Source organism: Patagioenas fasciata, chromosome 12 (assembly GCF_037038585.1).
Source record: "Patagioenas fasciata isolate bPatFas1 chromosome 12, bPatFas1.hap1, whole genome shotgun sequence".
NCBI classification, from domain to species: Eukaryota; Metazoa; Chordata; class Aves; order Columbiformes; family Columbidae; genus Patagioenas; species Patagioenas fasciata.
Genome location: NC_092531.1, coordinates 18058840 through 18074180, shown reverse-complemented (window position 1 = coordinate 18074180; position 15341 = coordinate 18058840).

The following is a 15341-nucleotide window of genomic DNA, read 5'->3' as shown; positions in this document are numbered from 1 at the left end:
TTCTGGTCCTACACAAACCTCTGTAAACAAAGTAGGTAACAGACTGGGCAGGATGCACAGTTTCTTGTGTAGTATAACACATGTAAAACCTGTCTTTATCTGTCTATGTACATATACTTACTCTGTGCGTGTACACACACATATATACAGTTTGTAAATGTGCATATGTGTATAAGCATACATATATAGCACACATTTATAGATTTTCATATTTACGGTTGTGCACTATTCTCAATGCATGTGAATGCAAACATAAAAGGATCACATTTTCATCACACTTGTCTGATGTTGCCTTCTATATAATATATAACAGTATATATAGCGTATAGCAGCCATGTTTTTTCCAGGGTATGCTAATGATATTAGTAATAGTGATAGTAATAAAGAATAAGGGTAAGAGGGAGAAGAGAAAGAAGAAGAAGAAGAAGGAGAAGAAGAAGAAGAAGGAGAAGAGAAAGAATTCTCATAGCTGAGCTGGGCCACGGGGAGATGAGGACGTTCTGCTGTTTTATGTCCTCCCTGTGAGGGACCTGCTGGCCCCACTGGGGCAGAGGCTGCCCAGGACCCCGGGTCCCAGTGATGCTGGGAGACCACGACAGGTTGCAAAGTACTGCCCCGGGGGGGCTGCGGGGGTTCCAGGTCGGGACACCGGGGTCCGGCTGCCCTCGGGGTGCCTCGCTGTGAAATGGTTAAAGCCCTGGAGGCAGACAAAAGCGATCCTCCAGCCGCTGTCCTGCCTCGCTTCTCTGCTGTCAGCTGGAAATGGATCTGATGCCCTCTGGACTTTTAACTCCCGGCGAAAAGGGCATTTTATTACAGGTTATGACAAGTTGCAGAGAGACGTGGAGAACTCAATAAGAAGAAACAGCAAGTGGAATCAAAGCAGGAGGGGGGCAGGGGGGAGAGAAATGCTCCAGATGTTTGGAAGACAGAGCGAAGATGACTTCAAATGATCGGTGTGAGCAGAAACCCGGATGCGATAGGCGGCCGCCGGCGCAGGGCATCCTCCGCAGCGGCGGGAGCTGCGGGGAGGCTGTCCCGGTACCAAGGTACCAGCGCCATGTCCTCCTCGGAAAACAAGAACGAGAAAACACCAGATCTTCCAGATTATTTTTTTTCCTACTTAATAGAGGCTGTATAAATATCTAGAGAGCTTTTCTCCCCGTTTGCGCCGTGCGGAACAGGCTGGTTGTAACTGAGGCAGGAGGAACCAGCTGCAATCGGGTTCCCCACCCCAAATCCTCCATCTCTTTCGGATTTGAGGGCAGGAGGGCATCTGCTGCCCATCTGCAGAGATGTGGCACCGCCAGCGCCCAGGCCGTGCCCGGCCCGGGGAGCGGCTCCCATCCCGGCTCCCGGATCCTGGTCCTTGGACCTGTCACGTCGTTAAAAGGATGCCAAGGACTTTATGGAGTCTGTCAAGCACTCAGTACTTCTGTCTTTGGTGGCATCCTCCTAGACAAACTTCGCAGGTGTTAAAAAAAGAAATATGCCGGAAAATAATAATAATAATAAACCCAACAAGCTTAACAGCTGCTCAGGGACACTTTAAACCATCTGATTTTGCGGGATAGGGCTACCATCCTAATTCTCCCTGGCAACTTTTCAAGTGCTTTTCATTGCCGATTGCCAACGGAGGACGGCTCAGTCTCTCCCTACAAGTCCCACTCGGCGCCTGCCGGGTGTCTCTGGGAGCGGTTTGGCACCGGCAAAATAAACTCACATCTCGGGAGCCCAGGAAAAAAAGAAAAAGAAAAAAAAAGGTGTTCCGTCTGGATTTTTTTTTTTTTTAAAGTAGTTTCGAAGTGTCAAAGAGTCTAAATTTCAGAGTTTCGGCCGGGATAACTTTATGCCTTATGGCAGGTAAGCACCGCCCGGGGAGCCCCTCATCCTCCTCAGGGCAGGGAGAAACGCGACAGTCGCAAAGACAGTATGAGGACAGGCGTGTACTTTATGAGCCCAAGTGTGACCCCTGCGCAAGCCTGTCACCCCTGTCAAGCCATGAGCCACATAATATTCCATCGGAAGAACTGAAGGCAGAAACACTCGGCACAAGTCACAGCGCACAGCACCTCTGCATCCCTTTCCCCGCTAAATGATGCTCCTTCCAGTCCTCCCCAGCATGTCCGTCAGGTGACTGTCAAAATCTGACGCTCTTATTCCGGGTGTATAATTATTTTTAAAGTGTTGAACCCCCAGTAACATGAGAGGTTTCCTCCGAAGGAAAAACAAACCCCAACGAAGTCCCAGAACGATCTGCACCGCGAACTGGAGCTGCCTGTTTCTGGAAATGCTGCTTGCAGAAAGGGTGAAAGTCATGAGCCTCTAACCAAAAATGTAACAAACCCTGGCCAGTATCACAAGGGCAAACTTCACATGGGCCTCAGGGTTTACTCTTATCCTTACTTACACTGATTTTTTTTTTTTTTTTTTCACTAAATCCCCCAAAGTTGCTTGCTCTTCGGTTTCATGTATTAAGTTACCGAAATCTGACAGATATAGACGTGTGCCTTTACTGTTTCTGAATAAGACCTGTAGCCACACATAAGAAACCACACTGCGAAAGATCAGTTAAACGGTGTTGCTGCTCCAATGAAAGACTGTTGAAAAAGGTTTTTGCTTTAAACCACAGCATGAGGAAAATAATAATAAAGTAAGTAGAGTAAAGAGGCAGCTCCCAGAAGAATAAAGACATTCTCAGCTCTGCTGTCACTCGCGTTTTCACCTGTATCTGTGCTTTCTAGAGCATGCGGTGTGGCTCAGGGAGCCGCTTGTCTTCTCTTTTTCTTGTGTTTTATTTCAAAATGCAACCGACACCTTCACAAGTACACGGCATTATGCCGCACTCACACTAGAAGATAGGTTTGGGAGAATGTGGTGGAAATATGCGTTAAGGATGGGGCAAGAAAGTGGAAAACGTAGAAAATCCTGGAAGTTTTTTTCTAAAAGCGCTCTGAAAAGACAAATTAGCGGGGACTCCTGGGATTATAATTTATTGATTTTATACTCTTCTCAGGGACCTGTATCATGTAAAGAAGGGTGACAAATTTCGGAGAACTCAACTGTTTACATCTTCCACTTCAGCGACAAGTTTTTGCCTGCGTTTTCAGTCGCTGGTACTTTGTTGCGTTGCTGCTTTGGAGAACACAATCCAGCCCCGAGCTTCCTCACCTGACCGACAAACTCCAGCTTCCCTTCGGTTACTCAGAACTGCTTACATCTGAGCTAGGGAGCCTCAAAACTTCTACACACGAGCAGAGAAACGTCCCATGCGAAAGGGTGTTATAACTCAGGGAAACATATCACGCTACATTGGTTAAAAAAAAAAATAAAATAAAACAAAAATAATAATAAACTACGGTATGAGCTCTCTCTCAAGTTTATCTGCAAGTTGTCGTTTATTAATGGTAGTAAAAGAAGCGAAGGGACGATTACCATCGTTAAAGGTAAATAGGAGAGGAGAACGGGGCGTCCTAGGAAGAGGAAAGCTGGGCAGGAGTGCATCTGATGGAAAACAAGGGTTTCTTTGCGAAGTGGCTGGGCGATGGGCGAGCAGATGGCAACCCGGGAGCCAAGCAGCAGGATTTGCCCCTCTTCGAGAGGAAAAGAGGGAATTACCCTTCTCTGGGTCCCCCCATCCGTCGAATAATAAACTCAAGTGTCTGCCTGTCTCAGTCCTGCCCATCTTCTTTAGCCAACTTGACAAAGTGGAAGAAATATGACATGTGAATTATTAAAGAGGAGGCAGTTGACTCCTAACCTCTGTTGCTTTTTCTCAGAACCCATTACCTGAGAATTTATCTTGCAGGAATTACAGTGTCTGAAAGCTTTGGGAGGAGCAGCGAGGAGGGAGAGGGGCGTTTGAATAAGAGTTTTGAAGAAATGCCGCTGAAAAGCACCAGGTTTCACCTTAGCATTTGCACCACTCAAGAGATGGATAACGTGTTAGAGAAAACAAGCCATTCCTCCTTAGAAGCGGATCAGTTCGCCGCAGGGAGCCGGGGAATAAAATCCGAACTGAATTTAAAAGGGCTATCTCCACTTAAATACTTTCAAAAGTAGGAAGGGGGAAATGGAGAGCTTTTTGTGGTTAAAGTTTGTCCTTTAGCCTCGTCCTTAAAGTTAATGAGGGCACTTTCTGGGCGTTTGACAAATAATCTCCCAATCCGCCCCGGGTGAAGCAGAGCTCTGCAGTGGGTCCTGCTCAGCCTTCGACACCCAGAGACATTATTCACCTCCCTGGCAGGAATGCAGAGCCCGAAGTCCTGTGAGGAAAGGCACAAACTATCGTTACAGGTTTCAACGTTCAGAGGACCAGCGATAATTTTCTCTACAAGAGTTTCACAGTGCCCATGTAACAGGCCGGGCAGTACGGGGGCTGATTTCTTTTCTTCCAGGAACTGCTTGCAGAGGGGCATATTGAATGGCACGGATATTTTATCATTTATTTATTTATATTTAATTTAGACATGGGAAAAAACCCACTCTGGGAGGGGGTGGTGGTGAGGTGTGATTATTATTTATCTATTTATTTGTTTATTTTTAATTTAGAAAGGGGAAAAACCCACTCTGGGAGAGAGACAGAGGGGATGATTTTTCCGGTCCTTTGGGCATAGATTTGTATCTACCGCTGCCAAGCTGAATGTAATAATTGAATCTCTCCCAAATCTTGGTGATAGAGCAGTCAGAAATGACTCCATCTGACAGCAGAGCCATGAGGCAAGTGATGGATACTATTGTCCAAGCCTGACCCTCCATTAACACCACCTATCAGCATCTGTATTCTGTCACCAATTCCCATGCCGGAGCCAAGAGGGGTGACTCTAATATTCTGAGCACATTGAAGGCTTCCATGCTGAGTTCAACCCTGCATCAACTAAATGGGTGGAGAGGATGACCTAAGCCTTGCTCTCTCTATCTCCACTCGCCTTATTACCCCTCTCCAATCCCATTGTTTTGCAGGTGCCTGCAATTTGCTCCTTATCTCCTCGCTGTTTATGAGGGCTCCTTTTTATTAATACAAAAGGAGAAATGTTATTAATATTAATTAACAAAATAAAAAATGAAGCAGTTTTGGGAATCCACCAAATGAATAATCTCATCCCCTAATTGGAGATGAAGTGTGGGGGGGAAGGAGGTGTAAGAGAAACAGATGACCTACTGGGTGACAGGCACAGGTTGGAAGGGTGACATTTTATTGTAAGCCTCCCTATGAAAGGAAGAAAAGGAAAGGACCAGTCAATTTAATGCAGGGACCAAGAGTGCAAGAGTGTTGCTAAGAGACAGAGATGCTGCTAAAGTTCTGTGAGAAGCTGTACCCTGACCTTATGCAAATGGAGGCTTCCAACTCTTTGTGGAAAGGCTGCAAATTCCACCCACTGTGTCACCAATACCTGGCATAGAGCCTTTTATTCAAATGTTCTCTAAAAACACACACGCAGAGGATGTGACAAAGCATGACACATTTAGGGCTGGAAGGAGGGGACGCGGAGCGGGGAGCGGGGAGGGGGGAAGGACGGATCTCATGGTGGAAATGTCACCCATCCGTACCTCCTAGAGCCTGTCATCTCCCCGAGCTGAGAGACGAACCTAAGGATTCGTAAATTACCTTAATCCAAATCTATTACGAGTCATGAATAGCGTTTATTCCTTGTGCGTGGGGGAAGCTTTGGGAAAACAGAGGAGCCACCACGATCTATACCCACATCTGCAGCACCTATAGCTGGCCAGGGACTTCCTTCTGGCTTTGATTACTCTCCGTAGTCAAAACACGGCAGGGAAAAATCAGCTCTAGGTACAGTTTAGCCAGGGCCCAGAACTATAGGAAACCGTTAAATCTGGCCGAGCAGGGAGGTGAAACACACAGCGAAGTTCAAACACAACCTTCACTAAAGATTCAAGGTGAAGAGAGTGACTTTACAGCGGCTTTTACTTACTGCAATCAGCAGAAAGTAAATACCCGTGTAGTCAATATAGTTCCTGACGGAAAACAAGGTTGATTTTTTCCTATTTTTCTTTTTTTTTTCTTTCTTTTTTTTTTTTTTTTTTTTTAGGAATCTGAGTTGCAGATCGGCATCTATGTAATTAATTATCGGGCGGGGTGAGGGGGGGACACACGAGGTGGGGGAAGCTATAAAAATCCCAGGTCATGCCAGCTTTTTTCCTAATCATTTAACACCTGCAGCTGTTAAATGCGGGGTCCCTAAGGCACTCGGACTTGGGTGAAGAGCCGACAGCCACCCTGGCCAGCGCTGCATCTCGGCTTCTCCCAAATCTGCTCCTTTCTCTCCCTGCACCTTGCTCACATACAAGTGGCAAATTTATATTTTTCCAAGGACGTGTGGATTTGCGATAGATTAAAAGGAAGGGCTGTTTGTACTCGGAATAAGAAAGAAAAAATAGCAGAACGATGCTGGGTAGCCCCTCTCTAAAATGGAAGCACATAAAGTGCTCCAAGAGAGGCTCCTCATGTCGGTCTAAGTTTGCACCGGTTAAATTCAATACTGCTCTGTTTTCCACGCGATCTGGAAATTATCGGTTTACTTTCATTTCAGTTGATCCTCGGGGCACTTTTGGGACTCTGGCGGCCAATTTTCCTTTCACAGGAGATAGGGTTTCTCTATCAGCCCTAAGAAGTGACTCAGCTGCAGTCTGCAAAGTAAGTTGATGCCCGATTACTCATCTTTTAGACGCACAGGGTTTGCTTGTGCTTCAAACCAGCTCGAAAAGTCGAGCTGAGGGGAGACGGGTAAAAGATCTGCAGCTCCTCATGGCCCCATCGGATCCACCCGACAAGCCTCTAGCCCCATCCCTTTGCGGGAAAAAACATCTCCTGTCCTCAGGATGCCCCAGACCAGATGGAAAACGTGACCCTTCAAAAGCAAACGACCCAACGCTGTGGATGGAGGTGGCACTGTGAGGGGCGTGTTGCTTCCTGCGGTGTCACCTGCGCTGCCCCGCGGTTCGCCGCGCAACCCCCGCACACCCCTGCGCTGCCGGGGCTGCGGATCCTCTGATGCGGGTGGACGCAGTAAATGAATTTACCCGTGCGAATTGCCCAGTAGATATATTTTTTAATAGTAAGAATTTTCATAATGTGCACAATACTATTAATATTTCATATTAGCACTGTGTGTACGTTGAACTTTGTAATGGGAAATTCAATCGCCGCTGTAAATATTAATGGAATATGAAATGAAGCCACAGCTTCCATGTAGCACTGACAGTAAAACGGAGTGAACATGTGGTGGCCCTGGGGCAAGATAGGCCTTTCCTCTTGTCTCTCTCGCTTTATTACATTAGCCCGAGCCTCTCCTTACAGTTCTGGGCTCAGAAGCTGAAGTTCACAGGTCAGCCATGACAAATGTCCCTACGTCTAGCCAAACAAGACCCCCTGGCCTCGCCATTACATCTGCCCAACAAGCCCCTGGAGAGTGCTTAAGGGTGTCTGTTGCAGGTAAAGAGCCTCTTTAGCGCAACTTTCCAAACAGATTAGAGGAGCGGAGGCACCCGCAGCTCCTCCAGGGCCGGCTGCGGGGACCCTGCTGCCTCTCCTCGCCCCCTCCCGGTCCCAGCGCCCACGCGTGGATTGTCCGTGTCCCCGGCCGCGCTTTCCCGGCGCTTTCGTGCCTCCCCGCGGTGTCCCGAGCGCTCCGCGGAGCTCCGGGCATCCCCGCGGCGCCGGGCGTGGCAGACCCGCTGGTCCTTCCCGGCTGCAAAGCACTGGCGGCCGCACCTTGGAAAGGACAGGGGGTCAAACGCCTATTTTGGCTCATCAGCCCCAAATTTCAGCTCCTGGGATGACATCATACAGGCACTGCCAGCCGCCCTGGCTTGTATTTTCCCCTCTTTCCCTCATTTCCAGGATTTCACTTGTATGAACATCATTTTCAACCGTTTCCTTTTTTACAGTGGGCATTGATCTTCATTTGTTAGGGGAAGCTTTGTCAGAATTTCCTCCCGCCTTTCCCCTTAGAGGTCTCGGCTGCCTAGTGATTTATGCCTTATCTCCCCGAGGTTTGGCGCTGACTCTTTGTGTATCTTGAGAAGCTTCAGGTAGGCGGGAGAGAGATTCGATGTCCGGGGAAAGGTGTTCAACCCCGAACTGCTGCCGACATCCTCACAAACATGTTGGGGGCTTTGCAACCCACCGGGGTGACCGGATAGGATCGGGGCCTGCCACGGGGTAAAAGTGGCACAAGGCACCGGGATGAAAATTGAAAAAGGGGCGCGTTTAAGTGAGTGGAAAAGGGGAAGACAACGAACGGGTGAGAATCCCAAAGCGTGCTTGGACGACAACCCTTTTTATTTCAGTAGGCAAAACTTCTTCCATTTTCCCTCGCCTGAGACGGGGAAAGCTCATTGCACCCCAATAACCCCACTCCTTCCTACCGGAGGTGAAAAAATAAATTCCACCCCAAATCCCCCGCGATCAGTCACTACCAAAAACTTTTTGTTTCAACAAATACATTGGAGAACTGATTTATTTTAGGAAATTCTAATATTTTATTATTTCTATGACAAACTCTTAAAAAACTAAAAAGCATCAGTGTCTCTTCTGTTCTTTCAAATGCTCGAACTGTCCAGCAGCTTCGGCAAAAGCTGAACTGGGACGGAAGAGCCCCCGGTCGCTTCCTCCTTGGAGGTGCTCGTTCCTCACTTCATGTCAAGAAGAAACAGTCCTTGGGAGCCTTTCGGCCACCCGGGTTGTGAAATCATGAACGAAAATGAAATAAATCCTAATGCGCAGCCTGGAATCGACTCCGGCCACTTGTACATAGACTTGTTCTTTTAACAGCTTTTGTATTTTTCCAGCATCGTGGCTCATGTACTTTGTACAGTGTCTGTGGCTTCATTAAAAGCTTTCTATTATATCCCGCAGGAAAATTCAACTGTCACCTCTCCTCGCCTTTTAAGAAGAGTTGCACTTTCAAAGAATATTTTTCTCCCCCTTTGCTAAAAGAAACAGCACTGGATTCAGGTTTTGTAAGTGTTAAATAACTTTCCCAGCGTGTATTAAAGGAAGATTGTATTTTATCAACAGCTGATTGATGCGGCCATGTGATCCTCTCGGTTTGTCTATAGTATCATATTTATTTAACCTGCTGGGGGACTGTGTTCAGGGGCCGCTTGCTCCCGCTGGCAAGAGCACACACATTACACACTACCCCAGGTATTCTGATTGATTGTTCCCACCCCACAGCCTTTGGATCATAATTTAACACAGCAGGTCCTACAGCACAGACGAGGTTTTCGGGAATTACAGTGAGGAGTTTCTGTGAACTGGTACCGCACAGCTACTAGGCGTTTCTGAACTAAAAATTTGAAATACGGGGAGAGTTGGAGGAGTGACTACAGAAGCATGACGCGAACGGTCGCATAAACAAATACCTTTACCCTCCTAATTTAATCCAAGTCCTTTATTTTTAACAAGTTCTTCCTGCAAATGAGCATTTTCTGGGACTTCTGAAACACCTGATTACAGCACCATCAGCCACGTCAAATGCTTAATAACGACGCTCCGTCAATTATATTCAAGCATATTTAAAAGGCGGAGAGAGTCAGACGTCAGTTTTCTCCTCACTTTCCCCAGATGAAACAGTTCAGAAAGTCTTTTGGCTGCCAGCTGCTGTTTGCCCCTAGAGGGGAGTAAAAAACATTCCCTCCCCCCAAAGAAAAAAAAAAAAAAAGAAAGATCACCCCAGCCCACTACATTCCCGCCCTGCAAATTGTTTAACAAGCTCTGTGATGAATTAATTTGCGCAAGGAGGTCGGTTTCCTGGCGGCTGTTCCCCGCAGCAGGGCTGCTGGTCCCATCCCGGGCAGCCCGTGAGCGGCGGTAGCGAGGGGGGCGGCCCCGGGCGGGGTCCGTGTTGCTGCAGCCCCCAGCCCCCTGTGCAGCCTCGCTGCCGTTAATCTGGGGCAGGTTTAACTAAGGTACTACTTTTTTATTATTACTTTGCGTGTTTCCCCTTCGTGTAGTCACGCTCTGCTACGGGGAACAAACTTTTCCACCTGCCTTTTTTTTCTAAGATATTATTATTATTTTTATCCTCCCCCCGCTTCCTCCTGCAGATTCAGGAATGAGCTCCAGGGCAAGTTCTCGCCCTTCTCACCCCCGCAGCCGGTTCTCCGTGCCTGGGGTGACTTTTTTTTTCCTTCCCTCTGCCCCGTATGTGCGCTTTGGAGAGGTGGGGAGCTCAGTCATTTGCTCTCTGAAAGCTGCCCTTCTGTCTTCCAAACCCTACCTAAAGCCCACGCTCGATGTGAGGCCGAGCCCGTGACTCGGGCCCGGGGCAGGTAGGTTCTCCCGGCCCCGGGCAGGTACCCCGGGCGCAGCCTGGCACCCCGCGGTGTTTACCCGTGACTCAGGGCCAGGTGAGGGATGCAAAGGCTTAGCAAGGTGAGGGAGATGGCAAAAGAGGTGCCAGGTAATAGATCGGTTCCAGTCCCGCGGGGCAAAGGCGTATTGACAGATCACGTTAATCAGTAATTTTTTTTTTCCTGTTGGGTGTCGCTGACAAATAGCTTCAGTTGCTCATAACCCTTTCATGGCCAGCACCCCCTCTACCTGCCCATCCTCCCGCCCCACTCACCCTTTGGGAAGCCTCCGGCGGGTGATGCCCAGCGCGAATCCCCTCCCCTCACTTCCCGAGGGAGTCCGGCTGATTCGCCTTGGCATTTTCCAGGACATTTCTCCTTTCCTGCTTATTTTTGCTCTGGGGAAATCCTGTTACTTAGGGGCGACCTGTACTGGAACCTCTTTAGCTGTCCGGGAAAGTTGGGTTTATGGTCCAAAAGTCTGTTTTGGAGGAAGGGACGGTGAACGCTTTGACTCTACACAACAGGGACTCCCCACATTACCTGTTGTGTTGACAAAGTGAAGTTAATCTCACTTAAAAACATGATTCCTGGGCTCTGTGCGAATGAAGCATATATGTTTTTAGGGCTTGCTAGTGCCAGGTCATATCGACTGATTCCTGAATTGTTGCCATTGTGCCGCGCTTGCAAAAGAAACTCGAGCAAACACCACCCGAGAGAGGTTTGCGGTTTTCCTCCACATGCCGGCTGCAGCCTCGTACCCCACCCTGCCCCTCGCAGCCAGCCGCTCCCTCCCCTTCCTAATCTCTGTCTTTTAAATTTGTTTGGATAAGGGGGGAGTAAAAAATAATTGCAAGGAAGGTGGGCAGGGAGAATGGATCAAACAACAAGGGAGGTGGGGGTGTTTAATACACCTCCCAGGCAATCGCGGTGCAGGGGTCCCCTTGCCGTAATCAAGAGATGGAGCGCGATCGGGTGTTCCCATCGCTTTTCCCGTTGAGGGGCTGTTTCTACCTGCCCAGGGAAGGGGATAAGACATCCCGCTGGTGGGCTGTGGCGGGGCTGGATGTGGATTTTGCCCTTGGCGAGGTGCCGAGCCGGTTCCCGGTGCTCCGGGAGCGCCGGGGCTGCGCAGGGCCTGACCCGCCGAGCACCCGGTGGTTCCCCCCGCCCCTCCCCGAGGAGCTCTGGGAGGAAAACAACAACGTTTGTTCATTCCAAGCCTCGGCAAACAGCTAAACTAGTTTACACAGTTGGTTTTGACGAACGAATAAATTGTTTTCTTTAAGTACACCGTCCTAGGCAAGCACACACTTTAACTAGTTTTCCTATGAGACAGCTTTTTACTAGATTGCTTTTTCATTGCGTGGCTATCGAAATGAGATAATGACCAAAGAGGTGGAACCTAATCAGCCTTTTAGTTGAGTTTAAAGAGTCTAGAGGTAGTTTAAAGGTAGCTTTGGTCATGTTTGCTGGCCAGTTGCGATGTTTGCACTGCCACGTTATGATGGGGAGAGTAATGTGTTTGATAGATAAGGGAAAGAGGCTAGCCAAAAAGCAAGGTCAGGTGTGATAAGACTTGACATTTTTACTCATTTTTCACACACATAAAAGGAAACTTTAAAATATGAAGAAAAAAAAGAGCAAAGACTTGACATGCTAACATCTATCATAAAAACTGTACATTAACAAACCTTACCTCTTATTTAATTAGCCCCAAACCTTATCATAGTTTGGAACATGTCATGCCATTAAAAGAAAAAAAAAATCTATTTTGTTAGCAACTAGATATGTTCTCAAATACCTCACGCTATTAATGGGATAATTACACAACTCCCTTTTTCATTTTTTATTATTCTATCTTCACTTTCTAAATAGTGAATCAAATAAGTTATAAGCTGAAGATAAGAGCCTGTGAGTGTAATCAATAGTGAAGGGACTACACAGGATTTTAACAGAGGACAGAAATCGTGGAGGAAAAGAAAAAAAAGTCACTCTGGCGTTAAAATCTGTGCAAAATAAAAACACCAGGTAGCGATGAAGAAATATAAAGTGAAATGTAACCAAACAATCAATGGCAAAACTCTCATTAACTTAAATAAGACCTGCCGTGACTTGAATGGTATTTTAGAAATACTGGTGTCCAGGAGCTCAGATACATATTATTGATCCTACATTCTATAAAAATGAATTGGTTTTTGCTATATACACAAGAATTCTAAATCAGAACTTATTACATTTTTCTTTCAGGAAACATTTCTGCCATCTTCAGTTGAAATCTAAGCTACACATTGAAGATCAATCTCTCGTCAACACACACCTTCCACAAGCGAATGATTTCAGTCCCCATTCAACAAAGTAATAGTAAGATAATATTTGCAGAGCCATCTAAAACCAATTTTCAAAGGTGACTTAGGGTAGGTGTACAAAGGCACTTACACACCTATGTCCAAAATGTGATTTCTCAAAATGTCTGTGCAGCTGCAGGTCAAAATTAGCCCAGAGTTTGTAAGTACTGCAGCTTTTCTCCTTGGTGCCTGGCAAGAGCCTAGAATTTGCCTGTGGGCAGGTCAAGGGTTGTCTGTCCCTTGGCAGTGCTGAACAGCTTGGTGTTTTCTGCTTTTTCTCTGATACCTTCACAAGTGAGGCCTCTGTGCTTGCTCAAGGGGTCTTATCGAGAGGGAATTCCCAGGGCTTTAAAAGAGAAAATGAACTGGGTGAAGAAAGAGGACTGACCTGTTGTCTTTTCCCTCCTGGAAAGTCTGCTTTCCCTGCCCTTCCATCAACCCTCCAGGGATTAGAGTAGCCCCAAAGGGATGGTGATCTGTGCTCAAGGTCCTCCTCCACCTGAGAGGTCCTAACCCCTGCCCCAACTCTGCTGGGAGATAAACGGGAGAAATGGACCATGTTTTCATCAGTTCCTCCTCAAGTGGTTCCATTTTGCAGTAAAATTGTGCCAGAGAGAACGTGCAAGTACGAGCATTGCTCTGTATCTCTGTGGCTAGAGCAGGGACCAGAGAAGCAGAGGAGGAAATGTAGCTCTTGGGTGAACTTGGTAAATCCAGGATCACCTCTGGTGTCAGGCACCCAGTCTCTAAACTCTGCAATTTCTGATGTTTCAGCTTATAAGGGAAGGAGACAGGCTGTTGATTCCCTTCTTGATTCCCACTGCATGTTGGGCAGCAGGGTAGATTCCCAAGGATGGACTGGAAATTCACCCAGGGAAGCCTAATCTTGGCATAGCTTTTCCACAGGGCTGAGTTTAGAAGTCCCTGAGCAAACAAGAACTCCCATCCCATGGTTGGTACGGTCACGCCAGCACAGCCCTGTGCCAGCAAACAGCTCCTAATCATGTGGGGCTCAAATACCTGCATTGTTCCCAAAGCAAGTGCATTTGATGTGCACACATAGGACACATTTGAACTCAAATATAAGGCTTACAGGATTTGGGTGCCTAAACACCTGCAATGCTTTGGAAAATAAGTCTTGCGTGCCTGAATCACTCAGGCATTTTTTTATAATGCTACTCTTAAGCACCTGCTTAACTGGTGCCATATGGGGGATCTCATAGATTTCATTGAGACATTTTGTATCTAAAATAAAATATGAGATGGAGGGCTTTTCTGAACAGGGATGAGATCACTCACCCACTTAGAGATCATGCAATGTCTTAACATGCTGCCAAATCATGGACAAGGCAATGTAAGTGCAAAAAGCAAGCATGGGGTAAAGAGGGTGAAGAGCAGTTTCTCAAGCTTAGCAATAGCCTCAAAAATAACGCAGCACAGTGTCCTGTGCAAAACTTATCACTTTGCTTCCAACAAGGACTAGTGTAGGAATGACCAGGGCTTCCCCACATCACTACTACATGGAACACATTTTCATTTCCATTGTACTTTTCTGCTCCTGAGTCCCACAGGCAAATGACTGGTAGGTGCAAACTTTCCTTAGAGTGATGGGCAGGCAACTGTGGCTCCAGATGGATTACGATTTCCATTAAAAAAATATAGGAAACGTAGGTCCTCAGTAATGATTTTCTTCTTATAGGGGCCACCTTGTACACTTTTTTTGGTCTCATTTTAATAATCTATATCAGTGTTGTTTTTTAGCTGATTTTAATGTCATCTAGGGATTAATGTGTATTAATTAAATTGACTGTATTTTCTTTAATGAGCACAAAAGGATTTTATGATAATACTGATGATCCTAATAAGGATTCTCTCTACTTATCTGTATTTTCTCAACATCCTGAATTATTTTATTAGGAAACAAATTAATTTAGTTGCTAGCACAGGGTAAAAACAAAAGCTATCAGGTGACTGCTAACTGGCTCTGGCAATTAGCAAGCTATATGATGATTAAGCTGTAAACCTGCAGAGTTGCAGAAACATTTATTGCAATGCATTATTTTAAACTTAATTTATACCTTTGTTGTTTGGCATTGATCGCCTTTTTTCTGGGTTTAAAGCCACCGAGTACCTGAGTAGCCTTAAAGGAGATGCTGGAAGTGAAATGTGAGTTAGGGTCTGTACCCCTTTCCTTGGAGTGAGTTGCTAACAAGTAAGAAACAGAGGATTAGCTGGGACCAGATGCTACAGAGTGATTACAAACAGGTAGGCAGGTAGTAACGTGTGACCCCTTTTCAGCTGCTCAAGTTGATAATGCAAATTAGTTTCCAACTTGTTAAAAACCTGTAATATAATAACAATCATTCACAACAAATGAAAGAAATCCATTTATTTGCATGCATGAATATATCTGTGTCAATATATTTTTATACATTCACAGCTGTTCCAAGCTTGAAAGACACTTGACTTGCTGAGCAAGCATTTAATAAAAAGCCCATGGAAATGTTAATTAATGGTATTTGGTACTAAATGCTCACTTTGATTCTAAAATGTTATGCTGCACAGATTTAAAATTCATTCTGCATTTGTTACCCTTGTTACCATCTGCAAATTTCTACCCCACACCCATTCTCACATCAGGTTGCTGAAATAATTTCATACTATTATAGCATA